General features: G+C 46.1%; 2 pseudogenes; one reads left to right on the forward strand and one right to left on the reverse strand.

Moving 5' to 3' along the window:
• The first annotated feature begins 10,629 nt into the window (after nucleotides 1-10,629).
• Nucleotides 10,630-12,100, forward strand: LOC119921557 (annotated as a pseudogene).
• Nucleotides 12,101-15,009: 2,909 nt separating this feature from the next.
• LOC119921595 lies at nucleotides 15,010-16,487 on the reverse strand (annotated as a pseudogene).
• Nucleotides 16,488-20,930: the final 4,443 nt, after the last annotated feature.

Consider the following 20,930-nt stretch of genomic DNA (forward strand, 5'->3'; position numbering starts at 1 on the left):
CGGTAAATGCAAATCAAATACAAAAGTCATCTTGATATATTTGAAATGATTAATGAATCTAACTGGGCAAACCTGTGCAGCTAATACCAATGAGGGCTGCCCACTAACTTTGGTAGAGGCTTGGAGCTCCTCCAAGACCTAGAACCTTCTCTTTTGCGAACATCACGCCTGGGAGAGGGGGAATGATGACACATCACTCTATGAAACTGCTTGGCCTGCTCGTCACTTAACGTGTTAAATATTATTAGGACACACAAAGTCCAGATTTAATTGCTGCATATTATAAATTATATGTATTAGAACTGGGGTTTGTTCATATTTGCTTGTTAAATTGGTTCAGATGGTCTTTAATATAAAATCTCCATTTTTCAGAGTTGACAATGCAAGCTCTGTGTGTTGTCTCCGCTATAGCCTAGCTAATGGGCAAAAAGCAGTTGCATGTTATTCGGTATCATACATACGTTCAGATCTGGATGTCTACTTCGCCTTTGCGATTGTTTCCTTTTAAGGGACGGGAAAGGTTTAATCATCATATCCTAAGGATTTGGAAAGCAACAGAAGAATAATTGGAGAATTTGTTAAGATTGTTAGTAGTTTTTTTTAAGAATGAGTTAAGACTAATTGTTTAATATTATTAGGAAAAAGCTAAGCATTTCAAACTTTATCAATCGTATCTGGCTATACGTTGCTCCTGGGTACTTCTCTGCCTCACAATTCTATGGTCAAGATTGCCTGACTTCCAGACAGGTCCAGCAAAGGAATCATCACTGAACAGCCTCCCAGAGAGCCAGTCTTCAGTCTTAGCCATGCTGTGACAGCATCAGGGAAGGGAAACTATTTCTACCAGGCGACCTGTTCCTGTTTCAACATGACTGGTGCTTCTCGCCTCCTCATTCCAGTGACTCTGGACAATTGTACACGATGATCTCTGGCAGTGTACCATGCAGCTGAGGAGTCCACACCACCATAGGAGTTTTGTACTGGTTCTATGGATTTTTTAGACTTGAGGGGGGAAGCTCACTATTTCATGGGTTGCTGCTACTTTTGCTCCTGGCTGTGGGCTTAGTGGGAGGATGGTGGTTACTAAGTTGCTGTTGCTCGGCCTTTTTCACACAGGTGCGACAAACACTACAGTCGCCCCCAGCTCCTGCCTCTGTGCGCTATCTTAAGACCGTTGTGCTAGTAAGGGAGGGGGTTATTATCTGTCCCAGTGCTACACTGCTCTATCTGTGAGTAGCGGACATTTCAACCATCCCTGGCCCCTTACCTCAGTGCAGTGCCTCAAAACCATGGTGGCCCACCGACCACCTTCCATACCTCCGTACCTCCTAATCGCACGCCTTGAGGGCGGGGCGCCGCCTTCTGTTGCCCCTGGACATAGGATAGGAAATGTCCTCTTCCCCAACTCATGGATCTGCTTTTCTGGTTCCCGTGGTAAGCCAGGGAGGTTATCAGCCCATGCGGTCAGGGGAGGGACAGCGCCAGAAGGCACGGCTTCCAGGGCAAACCCAGCACTATGCGGCCCGGAGGGGATGCAGGAAGAGGTGGGGTCAGGTGGGCACGGATGGCGAGGGCAAAGGGGTGGTATGTCACGAGGTGGCCCTGGGGTACCGGCCATCTCAAGGTCAAACGCTATCACATGACCACCTGAGCCAGCAGGCGGAACTCGGAAGTGAGGATGGGTTACCGCCCCCACGACTAAATCTGCTAGATTGACAGACCAAGCCGGGAATAAAGAAGTTGTTCCTCGCCCGCGTGCCAATCAAATTAGGTACCGAGGAGGGGGGAGGGCAGAGGTTGGATAGACTGAGGCCGGAAGCTGGAATGGCTTAGGGGCACTGGAAATAAATACCTGTTGCCTCTGACCTTCGGAGTCAGAACACCAAGACATGCCGCAGCAGGAGGAGCAGCCTCGGCACAGCATCCCACGTGTCTCTCTCTACTCAGAAGGCCAGATGCCCGCTCTGCAATCAGAACCAACACGCTGAGGCAAGGGCCACGGGATGGGAGAGTGTCTCGTGGGTGGGACCCAGGTACCCCGCTGCTGATGGGAATCATGAGTGGATTCCTCCGATGTAGGGAGAGCACATGGTGAGAGGTAGCCGCCCACCACGTGCGCGGGTAATGTAATGAATTCTTCCCATGTGGGAAAGTAAGTGGATTCTTCCCGAGTGGGACGTGCACATGGGTGAGAGCTAACCGCCTCACCCACGAGCGATTAACGTATGATTGTGTTCCTCCCGTGTAGGGAAGCTGTAATATTGTTAATTGATTATATTCCTCCCGAACGGGAAGTTCAATCCATTGCGCCTAAACAATTACATAAATTCAATTAGCCTCGTGGAATAAATTTTATATAAAACTCAGGCTTTCCACCCCCGGCCCCTCTCTCTCTCTCTCTCTCTCTCTCTCTCTCTTGCCTCGCTGATCACTGAACGAACCCGTCCCCGAACGACGGGTGACACTTGCCCAAGGACCAAGAATAGACAAGTGGCATAGCTGGGATTAAAACCCAGCTCCTTCTGACTCTCAGGCCCACGCACTATCCACAAGGCAATACTGCTTCTCTCAAAGGGCTTGGAATATATGGAGAGCTGTGGACTGGTGGATTTGAAGTGGAAGGAAGTTCCAGGCAGGAGGAAGTTTCATGGGACAGAGACTGGAGACAAGAGAGATGGGAACATATCACATGAGAAGGTGTGCTTGTGAGGGAACAGAGAGTGCAAGCTGGAGTGTAATAGGAGAAAGGAGTGGATATGTAATAATAGTGAAAATAATAACAACTATGGCATTCATTAAGCACTTATTTGTCAAGTACTATTGTAAGCACTAGGGTGCATGAAAATTAATCAGATCGGACACAGTAGCTGTCCCACATAGGGTTCACAGCTTAAGTATTGAACTCCTGTTTTTCAGATGAAGAAACCGAAGCACAGAGAAAGTCAGTGGCTTGTCCAAGGTCCCACAGCAACAAGGGGAAGAACTGGGTTTAGAACCCAGGTTCTCTGACTCCCAGGCACATGGTTTTTCCACTAGGCCAAGCTCTGACAAGGTGTGTGTGTGTGTGTGTGTGTGTGTGTGTGTGTGTGTGTGCGCGCGCGCGCGCGCGTGCGTGTGCGTGCGTGCGTGTGTGTGTGTGTGCCTGTGTGCGTGCGTGCGTGTGTGTGTGCGTGTGTGCGTGCGTGTGCGTGTGAGTGTGCGTGTGCGTGTGTGTGTGTGTGTGTTTCTATGTCTGTCTCTGTGTATGTGTATTGAAAGGGTTTGTTCTCAGACTCGGAGTCCCATGGGACAGGAACGGTGTCTTATTTGTTTATGAGATATCTATATTAGCAGTCAGTACAGTACTGACACAAACTAAATGCTTAGGAAATAGCACTATTATCATTTTGAGATGCTTTGTTGAGAATCAGCATGGCCTAGCAGATACAACATAGGCCTGAGAATCAGAGGGACCTGGGTTCTAATCCTAGCCCTGACACTTGTCTGTTGTATGACCTTGGTTGGGCAAGCCACTTAACTTCTCTGTGCCTCAGTTATCTCAGCTGTAAAATGGGGATTAAGACACTGAGCCCCATGTAGAACAGTACTGTGTCCAACCAGATTTGCTTGTACCCACTCCAGTACTTAAAACAGTGCCTGGCACACAGAAAGCACTTTAGAGATGCCACAATTATTGTCATTATTATTATTAGAAACTAGGTTGGGAAACTCTGGAATTAGATTGCAATGATTCTAGTGTTTACTAAGTAGTGATTTTGACTGATTGATTATGGTATTTGTTAAGTGCTTACTTTCGTCAACACTCTTGTAAGCACTGGGGAAGGGACAAGTTAGCGGGTTTGAACACAGTTCCTGTCTCTCATGGGACTCATTCATTCATTCGTTCATTCATTCATTCAATCGAATTTTTTGAGCGCTTACTGTGTGCAAAGCACGGTACTAAGCGCTTGGGAAGTACAAGTCGGCAACATATAGAGACGGTCCCTACAAACCAACGGGCTCACAGTCTAGAAGGGCGGGGGGGGGAGGACAGACAACAGAACAAAACATGTAGACAGGTATTAAAATCGTCAGAACAAATAGAATTTTAGGTATATGCACATCATTAACAAAATAAATGGAAGAGTAAATATGTACAAATAAAATAAATAGATTAACAAATCTGTACAGATATATACAAGTGCAGTGGGGAGAAGAAGGACGTACGGCGTGGGGGATGGGGAGGAGGAGAGGAAAAAGGGGGCTCAGTCTGGGAAGGCCTTCTGGAGGAGGTGGGCTCTCAGCAGGACTTTGAAGGGAGGAAGAGGGCTAGTTTGGCGGATATTTGGAGGGAGGGCATTCCAGGCCAGGGGAAGGACGTGGGCAGGGGGTCGATGGCGGGACAGGCGTGAACGAGGTACAGTGAGGAGGTTAGTGGCAGAGGAACGCAGGGTTCGGGCTGGGCTGTAAAAGGAGAGAAGGGAGTTGAGGTAGAAGGGGGCGAGGGGATGGAGAGCCTTGAGCCGACAGTGAGGAGTTTTTGCTTGATTCGTAGATTGACAGGCAGCCACTGGAGATTTTTGAGGAATGGAATGATATGCTCAGAGCGTTTCTGTACAAAAATAATCCGGGAAGCAGAGTGAAGTATAGACTGAAGAGGGGAGAGACAGGAGGATGGGAGCTCAGTAAGGAGGCTGATTCAGTAATCCAGTGGGTATAGGATGAAAGATTGAACCAGCAAGGTAGCAGTTTGGATGGAGAAGAAAGAGCGGACCTTGGCGATGTGGAGGTGAAACCGGCAGGTTTTGGTGACGGATTGGATATGTGGGGTGAATGAGAGAGCGGAGTCGACTCATAAGTCTAAATAGGAGGTAGAACAGGTATTCTCGTTGTTGAGAAAACTGAAGCAGAGAGAAGTTAACCGACTTGCCTAAGATTACACAGCAAGCAATTTGGCAGAGCAGGGATTACAACTCAGGTCCTTCTGATTACCAGACCCACACTTTCTCTGCTAGGCCATGCTACCATTTTGCGCCAGGAGGTGGTAACAAATGATCTTGCTTTCTAAAACCAATGGACTCTACTCCATGCTAATCCTTCTCAACATCTCAGCTGTCTTCAACACTGTCGACTACCTCCATCTCCTGGAAACATGATTCAGCCTTGGCTTCACTGACACCATCCTCTCCTGGTTCTCCTATCTCTCTGGCCACTTATTCACAGTCTCTTTTACGGGCTCCTCCTCTGCCACACACCCCCTAAACTTGGGTGTCCCTCAAGGTTCAGGTCTGAGACACCTTCTATTTTCTAACTACACCCACTACCTGAGAGAACTTATTCACTAAACTGCCATCTCTATCAATCCCAACTCTACTTCCAACTCTGATCTCGCTTCTTCTCTGTATTCTCCTATTTCCTCCTGCCTTCACTCAAGACATCTCTATTTGGTTGACCTGCCAACACCTCTATCTCAACATGTCAAAAGCGGAAGTCCTCATCTTTCCACTCAAACCGTATCCTCGCCCGACTTTCCCATCACGGTAGACAGCACCACCATCTTCCCTGTCTCACCAACCTGTAACCATGGCGTTATCCTCGACTCAGATCTCTCATTCAAAACCTATATTCAATCTATTACCAGATTCTCTCAGCTCAACCTTATAAAATCCATCCTTTCTCCTCCATTCAAATGGCTACCATGCTAATCTAAGCATTTATCCTAACCCATCTTAATTACTGTATCAGCCTCCTAGTAGACATCCCTGCCTCCTGTCTCTCCCCACTTCAGTCCATGCTTCATTCTGCTGACAGCACACTCAGCACATTGTCTGGGGAGCTATTATCACAGTGCATAGTGAGCTATCCACTATATGGATATATCTCATTTGAAGATGAAACAGGTGACAAAAAACTTTATCTAACAATTTCATTTCCTTCAGCCTAAATGAATCCATGTTTCCTAGGGCACATAAGCCCTCAAATACTGGAAGTCAGATGAGGGGCCCCAATGAACTAGGGCCACACTTCCCCCGAGTGAGGTAGGGGACAGGGAGGCAAGCAAGACATTAGTCCTGCTAAGGTTCTTCAGACTCCCATCTCCTTCAGGTCTCTGCTCTCCTGCCACCTGGAATACAACCATTGTCTCTGGGCATTTTCCAGAGAGGCCATAGCTCTTCTAGCCAGGACCCAGGACCCGTTTACCTCAACACAGACTTCTAACACACGCTTTACACCTTTAGCAATGCCTTTCAGCGATGCCCAGTTTGCCTGAAGATACAGAACGAGAAGGATCTGATGGGCAAGAGTTCTGAGTGAGGAGGGAAGGGTTATCTTCCCAAAGAAGAGTTTGATTTCGCTGTACATTAGGAAATCAGTAGAACAGAGTTTGAGTCCTACTCTGCCACTGCCCTGCTGGGTGAATTTGCCGAAGTCATTTCACCTCCCCCAAATCAGTTTCCTCCCCTGTCAAATAAAGATTAAGTAAATTGTGATCTCTGTGTGGGAGAGGGACTATGTCCAGTATGTTAATCATGTATCCACTGTAGCTTTCTGGGCACAGTGAGCACTTAATAGAGAAGCAATAGAGAAGCAGCATGGCTCCTTGGAAAGAGCACAGGCTTTGGAGTCAGAGGTCATGGGTTCAAATCCCAGCTCTGCCAATTGTCAGCTGCTTGACTGTGGGCAAGTCACTTAACTTCTCTTGGCCTCAGTTACCTCATCTGTAAAATGGGGATGAAAACTGTGAGCATGCCGTGGGACAACCTGATCACCTTATAACCTCCCCAGCGCCTAGAACAGTGCTTTACAAATAGTAAGCGCATAATAAATGATATTATTATTATTAATTACTGCAAAGGATGTGAACGTGGTGAAAGTACTTTGGAAATTTTATTATAATGCTAAACAAAAAATAAGACACTACTATCCCTTCTTTCTCCTCTCTTCCCTTTTCCTCCGCTCCCTTGACCTCCTCCTTTTCGTTCTCCTTCTTTTCTCCTCCTGACAGCAGCTCTCCTAAGGTAAACATCCAGAAAAGTTGGTATGGTTAGTGTCATTGAGAAAGCTGTGAATTCTGATAAATTGAAAACATGAGCCAGGCAGATCAAGCTAACATATTCCAGCAGAGAAGACTAATAAAATGATAGAATAGTCTCTTCTCAGAAAGCCTTAGGGTGCTGGGCTGTTTAGTCTTGAGATGAGAAGTCTAAGGGGGTTGTGGGGGGGTGGTCGTGGATGGATGAGGTTCTCCAAGAGTTAATGACCCTCAGACAATGAGCCCCGCTTGGGTCAGGGACTCTGTCCCGTCTGATGATCCTACATTTACCCCCAGCACTTAGCAATGTACTTGGCTAATAATAATGATGGCATTTATTAAGCACTTACTATGTGCAAACCACTGTTCTAAGCGCTGGGGAGGTTATAAGGTGATCAGGTTGTCCCACGGGGCGTTCACAGTCTTATTCCCCATTTTACAGATGAGGTAACTGAGGCACAGAGAAGTTAAGTGACTTGCCCAAAGTCACACAGCTGACAAGTGGTGGAGCCGGGATTTGAACCCCTGACCTCTGACTCCAAAGGCCGTGCCCTTACCACTGAGCCACGCTGTTCAGTATTAATAATAATAATAATAATAATAATATTAATAAAGATAATAATGATAAGCGCTTATGATGTGTGATGCTCTTTCTAAGTACTGGGGTAGATATAAAATCATCATATCCCACATGGGGTTTGCAGTTTAAGTTGAAGGGAGACCAGAGGTTGATTCCCCATTTTACAGAGGAAAGAACTGAGGCACAGAGAGGTTAAGTGACTTGCCCAAGCTCATATAGCAGGAAAGTGACAGAGGCCGGATAAGAACTCAGATCCTCTGACACCCAGGTCAGTTTTTTACAGTAGGCCATACTAAGCAATTATTTTAGTAGTAGTAGTAGTAGTAGTAGTAGTAGTAGTAGTAGTAGTAGTAGTAGTAGTAGTCGTAGTAGTGGTCGTAGTAGTAGTCGTATTGAACACTGGGACTCCTAAACAGAAATAGCAGCAGCAACTGCTGCAAGATTCTGATAGGCTGCAGAGAGACCGTCCAGGCTGTGAGGGCTGGGTTTAAAACAGGGGAGATATGGTAAGTGTGGCACTGCCTGGGAGCAGGGGACTAGGCTAGAAGATAGCCCGGGGAAACTATGATTCTATGAATCACTTCGCCCCAGACCAAAATCCCTCACCACTGCAAGTCGGTCATCTGCGAGGACAACAGAGGACGCACAAGGTCCGGAATGGATGGCTGGCCGCAGAGCTTTCCTCCACTGACTCTTTCCGAGGGAGTTGGAGGGGAAGCATTTCGGCCATTTTCCCTGTCCCCATCCGGTCGGGGTGCCCTAAAGGCTCTTTCTGGAGGCTGGAAATGGTCACAAACTAGAATGCCCCTCAAGCTCCAGGATGATGGAGAAAAAGCAGTTCAGCTCCGGTGCAGGGAGAGCGAGGTAGAGGGTGGATGTTGGAGGAGAGAGAGAGACCCTCTACATCACAAACTAGCTGATGAATCTTCGACTTTTCATCTCTGCCTACGACAGATTCTCTCCCACCATGAAAAACAGCACTTCCTGGGAGATGGGGGCAGCACTAACTGACCCCTGAGGTCTTCTCGAAGGGTTGAGTCAGACTGAATAGAAACTGTAGGAAGGGCTAGCAAGGACGGGAATTGGATTGTGAGCTTCGTGTGGGAGAGGGACTCTGCCTGATCTGTTAATCATGCATCCACTGCAGCTCTTAGAACATATTAAGCACTTAATAAGTGCTGTAATTAATATTTTGGGGCTCCTTGAGACCTCTCTCCTCCTCCATATGGGTTTCTTACAGATGCTATCCCTTAAATACGAACACCTTGTAACTGTTCCCACTCCTTCGGGAAAGACTGAAACAACTTAGTTTCTCAAAGAGACATCTGCCTTCTGGTGTGGTAGTTTGCTGAAATCCCAGCTCTGTTGAATGCCTCCTGAATTATCACAGTAAATTCTGTGGTCAGATTGATTTTGAGATGATGTGTGTATGAAAAATCCTGAGTGGGAACATATAAATGAAATTCTTTTTTTTTCAGAATCCTGGAAAGTATTTGGGTGTGAAAAACTCCTCCCTCTCCTACCAAGTGTCATCTTTTCCTGTAACTTATTCGAGGGACTGTGGGAAGGAATAGGAGTCAAACATTTAGGGACAGGGGGTGGAGGGGATGAAGACCGGGAGGGGAAAGACTTCAACCAATCAAACAATTGTAATTATTGAGTGCTGACTATGTGTGGAGCACTGACCCTAGAGCTTGGGAGAGTACAGTACACTAGAATTGGTAGACACAGACACAGACCCAGGAGCCTACGGTCTACTCTGTGCAGAGCACTGTACTTAGAACCTGGGAGTGTGCATTAGAGTTAGCAGGAATTATTTCTGCCCTCCATGAGCTTATAGTCACCTGGAAGAAGCAGACACCGAAAGAAATAACAAAGAGTTTTCTGATAGAAAAAGAGAAAGAAAAAAGTGCTTGTTCTCATAAAGGTGGTGCTGAAAGAATAGGTTATATAAGTCAACATGTACAGAAGTGTGTAGTTGGTGCAGGAGGTCTGTTGTAGTTGGGAAGATGTGATCTAGAGAGAAGAAATACGAATCAGGGTAGGGCTCATGAAGGAATTAGGATTTCAGAAAAGCTTTTTTGATGGGGACAGCTGTTGAAGGACTGGTGTGAAGAGAGAGGGAGTCCAAGAGGAGAACAAGTCTCAGGGAGAAGGTGAGACTGAGATGAGAATCCACAGTAGACGGGAATGCTCCAAAGAGGAATGAAAAGCAGAAGATTATTATTCCTGGTTTAAAAGAAGATGGAATTGTTTTTAGAGAAAGGTTTTGACATGAATGAAGATTTGGAAAGTAGGAGTGGCTTTATGAGAGCCAACAGAGCTAATAGGCACAAGGGAACCCAGAAGACGAAGACCAGAGAATATAATGTTTAAAGGAATGAAGAGTCAAGGTAGACGGATGAAGACATTATCCCCTTTTTCATAATTCCATAAAAGAAGTTTTCTTTGGCCCTGTCCAGCTGCCATTTTTCAGCCCTCTCTTTCCAACTATAGACGTGGGAACTCACCCCTCCCCATTCCCTGTAGCACCTATGTACAGATCTTTACACTCTACCGTTTCCTCCTAGTAATAATAATAATAATAGCATTTGTTAAGCGTTTACTAGTTGTCAAGCACTGTTCTAAATGCTAGAGCAGATACAAGATAATCACGTTGGACATTAGTAATTGATTTTTGTCTCTGTCTCCCAGGAGAGACTGTAATTTCCTGGAAGGCAGGGATCATATATATAATTCTATCATACTCTCCGAGTGCTTGGCATTTTGTTCTACACACATTAGGACCTTAATCAATATGACTGATTGATTTTTGAAAATCTTGCCAGAGTCTGGATCCCCAGCTAGACTTCAAAGGAGAACAGGGATCATATGTTCTAACTTTACTGTATTCTCCCCAGTGCTCAACATAGTGCTTCACACAACAATAGGAGCTCAATAAATATGACCGATTTACTGTGAGAATGATCGAGTGATTAGTTTTCCAATTATTCTTCCACCTACATTCTCCCTACTCTTTCTGTTCCCGCTGGAGTCAATGATGAGAAACCGAACAATAGTGACAGAGTTCATTCTCCTCAGATTGTCGGACGATCCAGAGTTTCAGTCTCTGCTTTTCCTTTTTCTGTTTGCCACTTATGGGCTGAGCGTCGCTGGGAACCTGGTAATCATTACCCTCATCCTGCTGGACTCCCGCCTCACACCTCCATGTAATTCTTCCTGTGCAGATTCTCCTTCCTGCAGGTCTCCTTCACGTCTATCTTTGTCCCCAGAAATGCAGCAAAGGAACTGGACTGGGTTGTGGACTCCTGGCCCCACACCCCCATGTACTTCTTCCTTTGCAATTCCTCCTTCCTGGAGATCTCCTTCACGTCTCTCCTTGTCGCAGAAAAGCAGCATCGGAACTGGGAACAAGATCCAATTTGTACTTCCCCCAATTTGTACTTCCCCCAATTTGTACTTCCCCCAATTTGTACTTCCCCCAATTTGTACTTCCCAAGCGCTTAGTACAGTGCTATGCACATAGTAAGCGCTCAATAAATACGATTGATTGATTGATTGATCGTTAGCTTTGACGCCTGTTTTGTACAGTTCTTCGCCATCTTGCTTTTGGCGACAGAGTTCTTTCTCTTGGCTGCCATGGCCTAAGTCCGTTATGTTGCCATCTGCCGGCCCCTGCACTACACAACCGTCATGAGTGGCAGCGTCTACATTCTGCTGGTTCTCGGTTCCTGGGTGTCTGGCTGGCTTACTGTTTTAGTGTCAAACATCATGATCAGCCAGCTACCTTTCTGTGGCCCTAACGTAATCAACCATTACTGCTGTGACTGCATAATATTACTACAGCTGACCTGCTCAGACACCCAGGCCATAGAGGTGATAGCCCTTGACTTGGCAGTGGTGACACTCCTGATCACCTTGGAGCTAGTGACCGTGCCCTACACGGCCACTGTCCGTACCATCCTGAAACTTTCCTCTGCCCAGCAGAGGAAAAAGGCCCTTTCCACCTGCTCCTCCCACATGGTAGTGGTCTCCATCTCCTAATAATGATAATAATAATGGTAGTTGTTAAGCGCTTACTATGTGCAAAGCACTGTTCTAAGCACTGGGGAGGTTACAAGGTGATCAAGTTGTCCCATGGGGGGCTCAAAGTCTTAATCCCTATTTTACATATGAGGGAACTGAGGCCCGGAGAAGTTAAGTGACTTGCCCAAAGTCACACAGCTGACAATTGGCAGATCCGGGATTTGAACCCATGACCTCTGACTCCAAAGCCCGTGCTCTTTTCCACTGAGCCACACTGCTTTTGCACTGCAGCTCATACAGCAGCTGCATCTTCATGTATGTCAATCCGTTCCCCAAGGAAGGCTTAGAATAAGAGGGTGGCCTTACTCCACACCTCCGAGGTTCCGTTGCTCAACTTCTTCATCTACACCCTGTGGAAACAGCACGTCAAGCAGGTCTTCAGGGATGTGGTAGGAAACGTAAACGTTTTCCACAGGAAGTGAGAATCTTGCTGGACAACCAGATGTCAAATCCCAGTATGGAGGGATCTACAAAAATGGAAGATAGTGGGTTAGACCATTGATCGACCCAGCCCAGAACTCCATGTCTGTCAGTGACAACAGGACAATATGGAGAGATGGGTATATGAATGTCCTGGATGGTATTTCATCTTTATGGTTAGAGTGCAAGCTGTTTCAGGGCAGAGAGCCTGTCTTCTCCCACTATTCTGCTCTCTCTAGGACTTAGTGTATGACTGTGCAAGCAGTAGGCATATATTTAATATTTTTCATAGATTGATGTTGAGGGGCTGACCACCTGACACCCTCGGTTTCTCCCTAGTAACTCCTTACTGACTGCCCATCCATATATTACACAAATTCTTGATCACAGTCACTCCCCCTTTAGATATGAATGAGAGATCTTCCATAGGTAGACAGTGAACCTGGCAAAGTACGGAACGTCCTAGGGCTTTAGGAGTTTTAGGTTCATGGGTTTCTGTAACCAGGTCATGCTCTTAGGTGATGTATTTTTGCCCATTTTCTCCTCAGGATCGCACTTGTTCCAAGACACCACCCCCACCAGAGGGTGCTTACATATTGAGTGTTTTACTCTCTCCCTCAGCACATGTGCATATATAAATATCATCGATTGTTCAGTTAACTTATTTATTCTGATTACCTGGTTGATAACGTTTTGGGGTTTTTTTTTGTCTGTTTTCAGTAGAGTGGAAGTTTCTTGCGGGAAGGAAACCTGTCTTGTAGATCTACTGTACTTTCCCAACGTTTACTTCTGTGTGCTGTTCCCAGTGAGGCTCAGCAAATACCACCATGCTGGTCCAGATGTTTGTCGTATCCCAGGACTACTTCCTGGTCCTCGCAGACCTCTCTGTCACTAGCCTCTCCCCTCCCTTGCCCACGCTTCCCTCTGCTGTCCAGATCATGTTTTCTAAAACATCACGATGCCTCAGCTTCTTCTTCTGTGAAATAGGGATTCAATGATGGTTCTCCTTCCTACCTAGACTGTGAAACCATGTGGAACCACGACTATATCTGATCCAATTACCATGTACCTACGTCAGCCCTTAGCGCAGTGCTTGTCCCATAGTAAGTGTAAAATAAATATTTTATTTTTGTTATTTTGGTTACTTATAAACTTTCTTGGATGGACCTCATCCATCTCAAATTCTCCCCCACTTCACTGATCAAGAAACCCAAGAACCAACTATTCCTGACTTTTAGCTTTCACCTTCAACTCCTTGTGCTCCCAACTCCTCTTGCCACTAATGATCTTGCTAATAACTTTGCTAAATGAATTTAAATTATTTTGTGTGAACTACCTAAATTCTTCCCCATCACCTCCCTAGCTCCTACCTAACCCTGTTCTGGTGCTGTGGGGACCGTGTGCTATACGTACTTCCTGGATAGAGCCCTGAGGAAAGCTGAAGTTCACCGTGGCAAAACGACTTGCAGAAGGTCGTACAGTAAGAACACAGGCATTGGAAGAAAAGAGGATCAATCAACCAATCAGTCGCATTTATTGAGCGCTTACTGTGTGCAGAGCACTGTACTAAGCGCTTGGGAAGTACAAGTTGGCAACATATAGAGACAGTCCCTACCCAACAGTGGGCTCACAGTCTAGAAGGGGGAGACAGAGAACAAAACCAAACATACTAACAAAATAAAATCAATAGAAAAGATATGTACAGGTAAAATAAATAAATAAATAAATAGAGTAATAAATATTACAAACATATATACATATATACAGGTGCTGTGGGGAAGGGAAGGAGGTAAGATGGGGGGATGGAGAGGGAGACGAGGGGGAAAGGAAGGAAGGGGCTCAGTCTGGGAAGGCCTCCTGGAGGAGGTGAGCTCTCAGTAGGGCCTTGAAGGGAGGAAGAGAGCTAGCTTGGCGGATGGGCAGAGGGAGGGCATTCCAGGCCCGGGGGATGACGTGGGCCAGGGGTCGACGGCGGGACAGGCGAGAACGAGGTACGGTGAGGAGATTAGCTGCAGAGAAGCGGAGGGTGCGGGGTGGGCTGTAGAAGAAGAGAAGGGAGGTGAGGTAGGAGGGGGCGAGGTGATGGAGAGCCTTGAAGCCGAGGGTGAGGAATTTCTGCCTGATGTACAGATTGATTGGTAGCCACTGGAGATTTTTGAGGAGGGGAGTAACATGCCCAGAGCATTTCTGGACAAAAATAATCCGGGCAGCAGCATGAAGTATGGATTGAAGTGGGGAGAGACACGAGGATGGGAGATCAGAGAGAAGTCTGATGCAGTAGTCCAGACGGGATAGGATGAGAGCTTGAACGAGCAGGGTAGCGGTTTGGATGGAGAAGAAAGGGCGGATCTTGGCAATGTTGTGGAGCTGAGCCCGGCAGGTTTTGGTGACGGCTTGGATGTGAGGGGTGAATGAGAGAGCGGAGTCGAGGATGAGGATCCCAATGGAGGAGGCCTGGCAGTTAGGAGAAAAGGAGAGAACACTAATTTATATATTCAGTGATTAATTTTGACCACTCTAATTGTGAATATTTATATGTCTGTATCATTCATTTTAATCTGAGCTCCTTGTGGACATGGATTGTGCCATTCCTTTATTCTGTACCTCTCAAACACTTGGGGTCAATCAGTAGAATTTACAAAACACTTACCCTGTACCGAGCACTGTACTAAGCACTTGGAAGGGTACAATAGAGATACAATCCCTGCCTTGAAAGAATTTACAATCTAGTAGAGAAGACAGATACATATGTAAATCACAGGTGGTTGGGAAGAAATAGAGTTTAAAAATAAGGACATAAGTGCAAAGGGATCAGGCGTGAGTACCCAAGAAATGATGGAGTAGAAAGTGGGGAAAAATAAGGTGGGGAGATTTGAGACTAATCAGGGACGTTCTCCTAGGGTAGATGTGATTAGCTGTGGACTGCCAGTTCTGAAGTGGGAAGTTCCAGGTTAGGGACAGAGCATGGTTAAGGGGTCAACAGCAATAAAAAGCAGGGCACCATGGATGTTCAAAAATACTAATTCTACTCCTCCTCCAGTAGGCTATATGTTTAGAGTACTAATTCCTTGTGGGCAGAGCAATTTTAAATTCTGTATTTCCTGAGAGCTCAGTGCAGTGCACCAAAACCAGGGGGTACTCAATAAGTACTACTGGTGTGGCTTAGTGAATACAATACGGGTCTGGGAGTCAGAGGATCCTGGGTTCTAATCCCGGCTCTGCCACATGTCTGTTGTGTGATTTTGGGCAAGTCACCTTATTTCTCTGGGCCTCACTTACTTCATCTGTAAAATGGAGATTATGAGTATGAGCCCCATGTGGGGCAGGAACTGTGTCCAACCTGATTGCTTTGTCTCTAACGTAGTGCTTAGAATAGTGCTTGGCACATAGTAAGCACTTAACAAGTACCATAATTGTTATTATTATTACCACTATTACTGGGGGTGGGGGGAAGTTTCAGAAAGAAGCCATTTTTTCCCAGGATCCTTCTCAGGGCCTCCTTGAGATCTTTGTTCCTCAGAGAATAAATCATGGTGTTCAGCATGGGGGTGATGAGGGTGTAGCACATGGCAGCCGCCTTGAGACACTCAAGGGATGAAGATGGGGTGAGGTAAATGAAAGACATGGTTCCACAGAGGAGGCTCACGACGCCCAGATGAGAGCCACAGGTGGAGAGAGCCTTCTTGCCCCCCTCAGAGGAGCTGATCTTTAGGATGGCAGAGCCAATGCAGACGTAAGAGCCCAGGATAACCAGGACGGTGGGCAGGATGATGACTGCAGACAGAACAAAGGACATGGCCTCCTAGACGGAGGTGTCGGAGCATGTGATCCGGCGGAGTAACTGGACATCACAGTAAAAGTGTTTGATGACCCATGAGGGGCAGAAAGTCACAGAGAATGTGATGGTAGACTGAAGAGTGGAGCCGATACAGCCATAGTCTTACGAGCCAGCCACTAGCCGGATGCAGAGGGACCGAGATATGCGGGAGGAGTAGAGGAGTGGCGAGCAGATAGGGACCAGTCTATCATAAGCCATGGCCGTCAGAGCAAAGCCCTCGGTCAAAATGAAGGAAGTGAACAGGAAGAACTGGACAGCACGGCCAGCTAAGGAAATGGACTTACCCTGTTTCCAGAAGCTGGCCATTGCCTTGGGGGTGATGGCAGAGAGAGGTCAGTGAAGGACAGGTTCTGGAGGAAGAAGTACATAGGGTTATGGACCCGGGGTTCCCCTTGGATCACGGCTATCATGCCGACTTTCCCCAGCAGCACCAGACAGTAGGCCACCAGCAAAGCTAGGAAGAGGAAGATCTGGAGTTCTGGACTGATCTTAAAGCCCACGACGATGATGTAGGTTCCTACCGACCGGTTGGTTTCTCCCTCACTGCCCATCCTGGAGGTCTGCTGAGAAGCAAAGACGATATTAATTTGGCGGCAGAAGTAGTAATAGCACTAGTATGTTGAAAACCGTATTTGGTAAGTGTTTTCTAAGTACCAGGCATTGTACTAAGCACTGGGATAGGTGCAGGATAATCAGGTTGGACATAGCACAGGTCCCACCTGGAGCTCAAGGTCTTAATCTCCATTTTACAGAAGATGTAACTGAGGTCCAGAGAAGTGAAGTGACTTGCCCAAGGTTACACAAGAGGCAGGCGGTGAAGTCGGGATTATAACCCATGTCCTTCTGACTCTCAGGCCTGTGCCCTATCCATCAGGCCATACTGTTTCTCATCAGTGCTACTGCTATTACTACTACTACCACTACTACTAATATGATTAATAATAATAATGGTATTTGTTAAGCACTTACTATGTGTGAAACACTGTTCTAAGCGTTGGGGGGGATACAAGGTGATTAGGTTGTCCCACGTGGGGCTCACAATCTTAATCCTCATTTTCCAGGTGAGGTAACTGAGGCACAGAGAAGTTAAGTGACTTGCCCAAAGTCACATAGCAGACAAGTGGCAGAGCTGGGATTAGAACCCATGACCTCTGACTTCCAAGCCCGGGATCTTTCCACTGAGCCATGCTGTAGTTCTACGACTACTACTACTACTACTACTACTACTACTACTACTACTACTGCTGCTGCTGCTGCTGCTGCTGCTGCTGCTTCTACTAGTACTAGATAGCTATCATTATCATTACTACTAATAATATAGTTATTATTATTACTAGTAATTATAATAGTAGTAGTCTAGTTGCCTGTTGGCAAGCCTCTGCTCTAAGCTACCATTGCCTGCAGTGAATGACAGTTTCCGGGGAAGCTCAGTCCAATTACTGAGGCCTGAGAGAATGAGCAAGACCATCTGAGAGAAGAAAGGCACAGTGGACCCGCTGCTCCAGATAGTATAGAGTTCCTGGGATAGGGATTGAAGGGGAAGCTAGCCAGGAAAATCGAAAGTGACAGTAGAAATTAGTAGAGTTCAGACCTGAAAAAGCTATACAGAATGTATCAGGTACCCAACAAAACTGTAGGCTAAGAGAAGGGCTTGGACTTTCTATATTAACTCTTCCAGGCATAAGACCTAATGAAGACCCACATCATTGTTACTACTACTACTACTACTACTACTACTACTACTACTACTACTACTACTACTACTACTACTACCAATAATAATAGCATTTGTTAAGTGTTTACTATGTTCCAGGCACTGTACTAAGCATTGCAGTAAGAAGCAGCATGGCCTAGTAGATACAGCACGGGTCTGGGAGTCAAAAGGTCGTGGATTCTAACTCTGGCTCTGCCATTTGTCTGCTGTGTGAAATCATTTCACTTCTCGGGCCTCAGTTACCTCATCAGACTGTGAGCCCATATTTTAGAACGTGAGACCATGGTTGGGCAGGGACCGTCTCTATATGTTGCTGATTTGTACCTCACAAGCGCTTAGTACAGTGCTCTGCACACAGTAAGCACTCAATAAATACGATTGAATGAATGAACGAATCTGTAAAATGGGTATTGAGACTGCGAGCCCCATGTGGGATGGGAACAGTGTCCAACCGATAGGCTTGACTCCACTCCAGCACTTGGTACAGTGCCTATGACATAGTAAGTACTTAACGATTACCATTATTATTATTATTATTACAACCAAACTGGGTTGGACACAGTCCCTTTCCCACATGGAGCTTACAGTCTTAATGTCCATTTTACAAATGAGATAACTGAGACCCAGAGAAGTGAAGTGACTTGCCCAAACTCACAAAGCGGTGAGTGGCAGAGTAAGGATGAGAATCCAGCTCCTTCTGACTCCCGGGCCCATGCTTTATCCACGAGAAAACGCTTTTTCTCTTATCATTCATGAACAGCATCCCTAGAACTGAGGAGGAATGGCTTATCATTTTGTTGAAAATGTAAGAAGAGATATTATCAGAGAATAGGGACAGGATAACAACACTTTCTACTGTTCTCCCCAACATCTGCAGCATGAGACTTCCTTAATCCTTGGGAAGGCTAGTGACTGTGGTAGCTATTGCTGTGACTTCGGGTATGTCATGAACTCCAAATCAGAGAACCTGAAATTCTGCTCCTCCAGTCACAGCTCCCTAATGACCTTTGTTTTTATTTTGTATTTTGTGTATTTGTCCTTGTCTTGTACGCTGTCAAAGTTTTATTGTTTCATTGCTCTCACTGTGTGTCTCAAGTACTCTCCCTGTCTTTATTCATAGATTGTGAGCCTCTCAAGGGACAGGATCTGTGCCCAATTCCCTCCTGTGTACTATTTTCCAGTGCTTCCTCCCCCTCCTCGTCCCCTCCACCTTACCTCCTTCCCCTCCCCACAGCACCTATATATATATGTGTGTGTGTGTGTGTGTGTGTGTGTATGTATATGTATTTATGCTTGTACATATTTATTACTCTATTTATTCATTTATTGTACCTGTACATGTTTATTCTATTTATTTTATTTTGTTAATATGCTTTATTTTGTTGTCTGTCTCCCCTTCTAGGCTGTGAGCCCGCTGTTGGGTAGGGACCGTCTCTATATGTTGCCAACTTGTACTTCCCAAGCGCTTAGTACAGTGCTCTGCACACAGTAAGCGCTCAATAAATGCAATTGAATGAATGAATGAGTGAATGAGTGCTTAATAAATGCTATTTCTAGTACTAGTAGTAATCAAGATAATGCTACTAGCAGTAATGGTAGTGATAGTAACTAGTCCCTCCCATTTGTAAAGAAGCAGTGTAGTCTAGTGAAAAGAGCATGGGCCTGGAAGTCAGAGAACCTGGGTTCTAATCCTGGCTCTGCCACTTATCTGCTGGATGACCTTGGGCAAGTCACTTATCTGTGCCTCAGTTATCTGAAAAATGGGGATGAATCTGTGAACCCCATATGGGACAGGGACTGGGTCTGAACCGTTAATTTTGTATCTACCCCAGCACTTAGTAGAGTGCCCGGCACATAATAAGCACTTAGCAAATACGAGAATGATTGTTATTACATTATTATTGTACACTGGACTAAACCACTTCATTCTCCCTTACACTACCTTGGAATGTACCCTTTCTTCCCTGAGCAGTGAGAGAGACAAAGAGGGGGGTTTACTGGAGCTACAGTTAGAGGGATTGGGCTAGACAACAGGGACCACTTTTCAACATAACCAAGGCTAGGAAATCCCTCATAAAACCGGCTGTAGAATTTAGCCACTTTACGGGCAGGGGGATGGATGCAGTGTCCTCCTCTCCTCCAGCCTGAGCACCACACAGGTAAACTACAGAAACAAAGGTTTCTGTATGGGAGTCAGAGAGGGAGAGTGGCCTAGTAAAAAGACCTGGGGGCCAGGAATCGGGAGTCGGGGCTCAAATATCATCATCATCACCATCATCATCAATGGTATGTAGTGAGCATTTACTGTTTGAAGAGCACTGTATTAAGCACTTGAGAGAGTACAGTTCTGTTTTGTCCCTGCTGTGGAACCCTGAGCAAGTCATTTCACTTCTCTGTGCTCGCTTCTTCATCTCTATCATTGATCGCGAGCCTGGGGTGGGAAAGGGGCTGGATCTGATATGACCATCTTGTATCTACCTTAGCGTTTAGCAGAGTACTTGATACATAGTAAGTTTTTAATAAATACTATAATCACGTAATTATTAACCTTGGATTCTGGGGAGCTTGATGTAGAAGTAGCGATTTCTCAGAAATCACGCCTTCTACCTCTGTGTACTCTCCTAAACTGCACACAAGGAGTACAGCTCTATCAATGCTACTCGGTATTTTTCCACTGAGAGAAGCCAGCGGGCTCGGTCTGGAGCCCGAGTTCTCGGTCTCCTTTGTCAGGGAAGCGCAAGACTCGGTGCCGACTCGGCTTCCTTGAAGAAGATGCATCTCCTCTGAAGGGAGTTTTACACTTCAGTCCAGGAATATTCAGTGTTTTCCTAACCTGGGATGCGTCCGCTTTCTCCACCCACGTATTCTTCCTCTGATCCTCTCCCCCTTTCCCTTTCTCTAGGCCTCAGCGGCTGGCCAATCAGAGGGAGTACCTCTGTCACCCTGGGTGCAGGAAATCCGGATTCTAGCCCCAGCACCGCCACTGGCCTTCTGTATGACCTAGGGCAAGTAATGTCACCTCTATGGGACTCAGTTTCCTCTTCTATAAAATAATGCCTGATTTTTCTTCCCTCGCAGCAGTGTTGTGAGGATGAAAAATAAGCACTTTAGAAATCTTTAAAAAGTGCTAAGCAAGAAACCTAAGACATGACTTACTCTTTCTTATCCTGCTCCTCCTCTTCCTCCTCTTCTTTTTCCTCCTCCTTTCCTTCCTTCTCCTCCTCTTGCTTCTCCTCCTATTTCTCCTCCCCTACTGATAGTAGGGTCTCTACGATAAGCA

The sequence above is a fragment of the Tachyglossus aculeatus genome (genome assembly GCF_015852505.1).
Source record: "Tachyglossus aculeatus isolate mTacAcu1 chromosome 12 unlocalized genomic scaffold, mTacAcu1.pri SUPER_6_unloc_3, whole genome shotgun sequence".
Taxonomy (NCBI): Eukaryota; Metazoa; Chordata; class Mammalia; order Monotremata; family Tachyglossidae; genus Tachyglossus; species Tachyglossus aculeatus.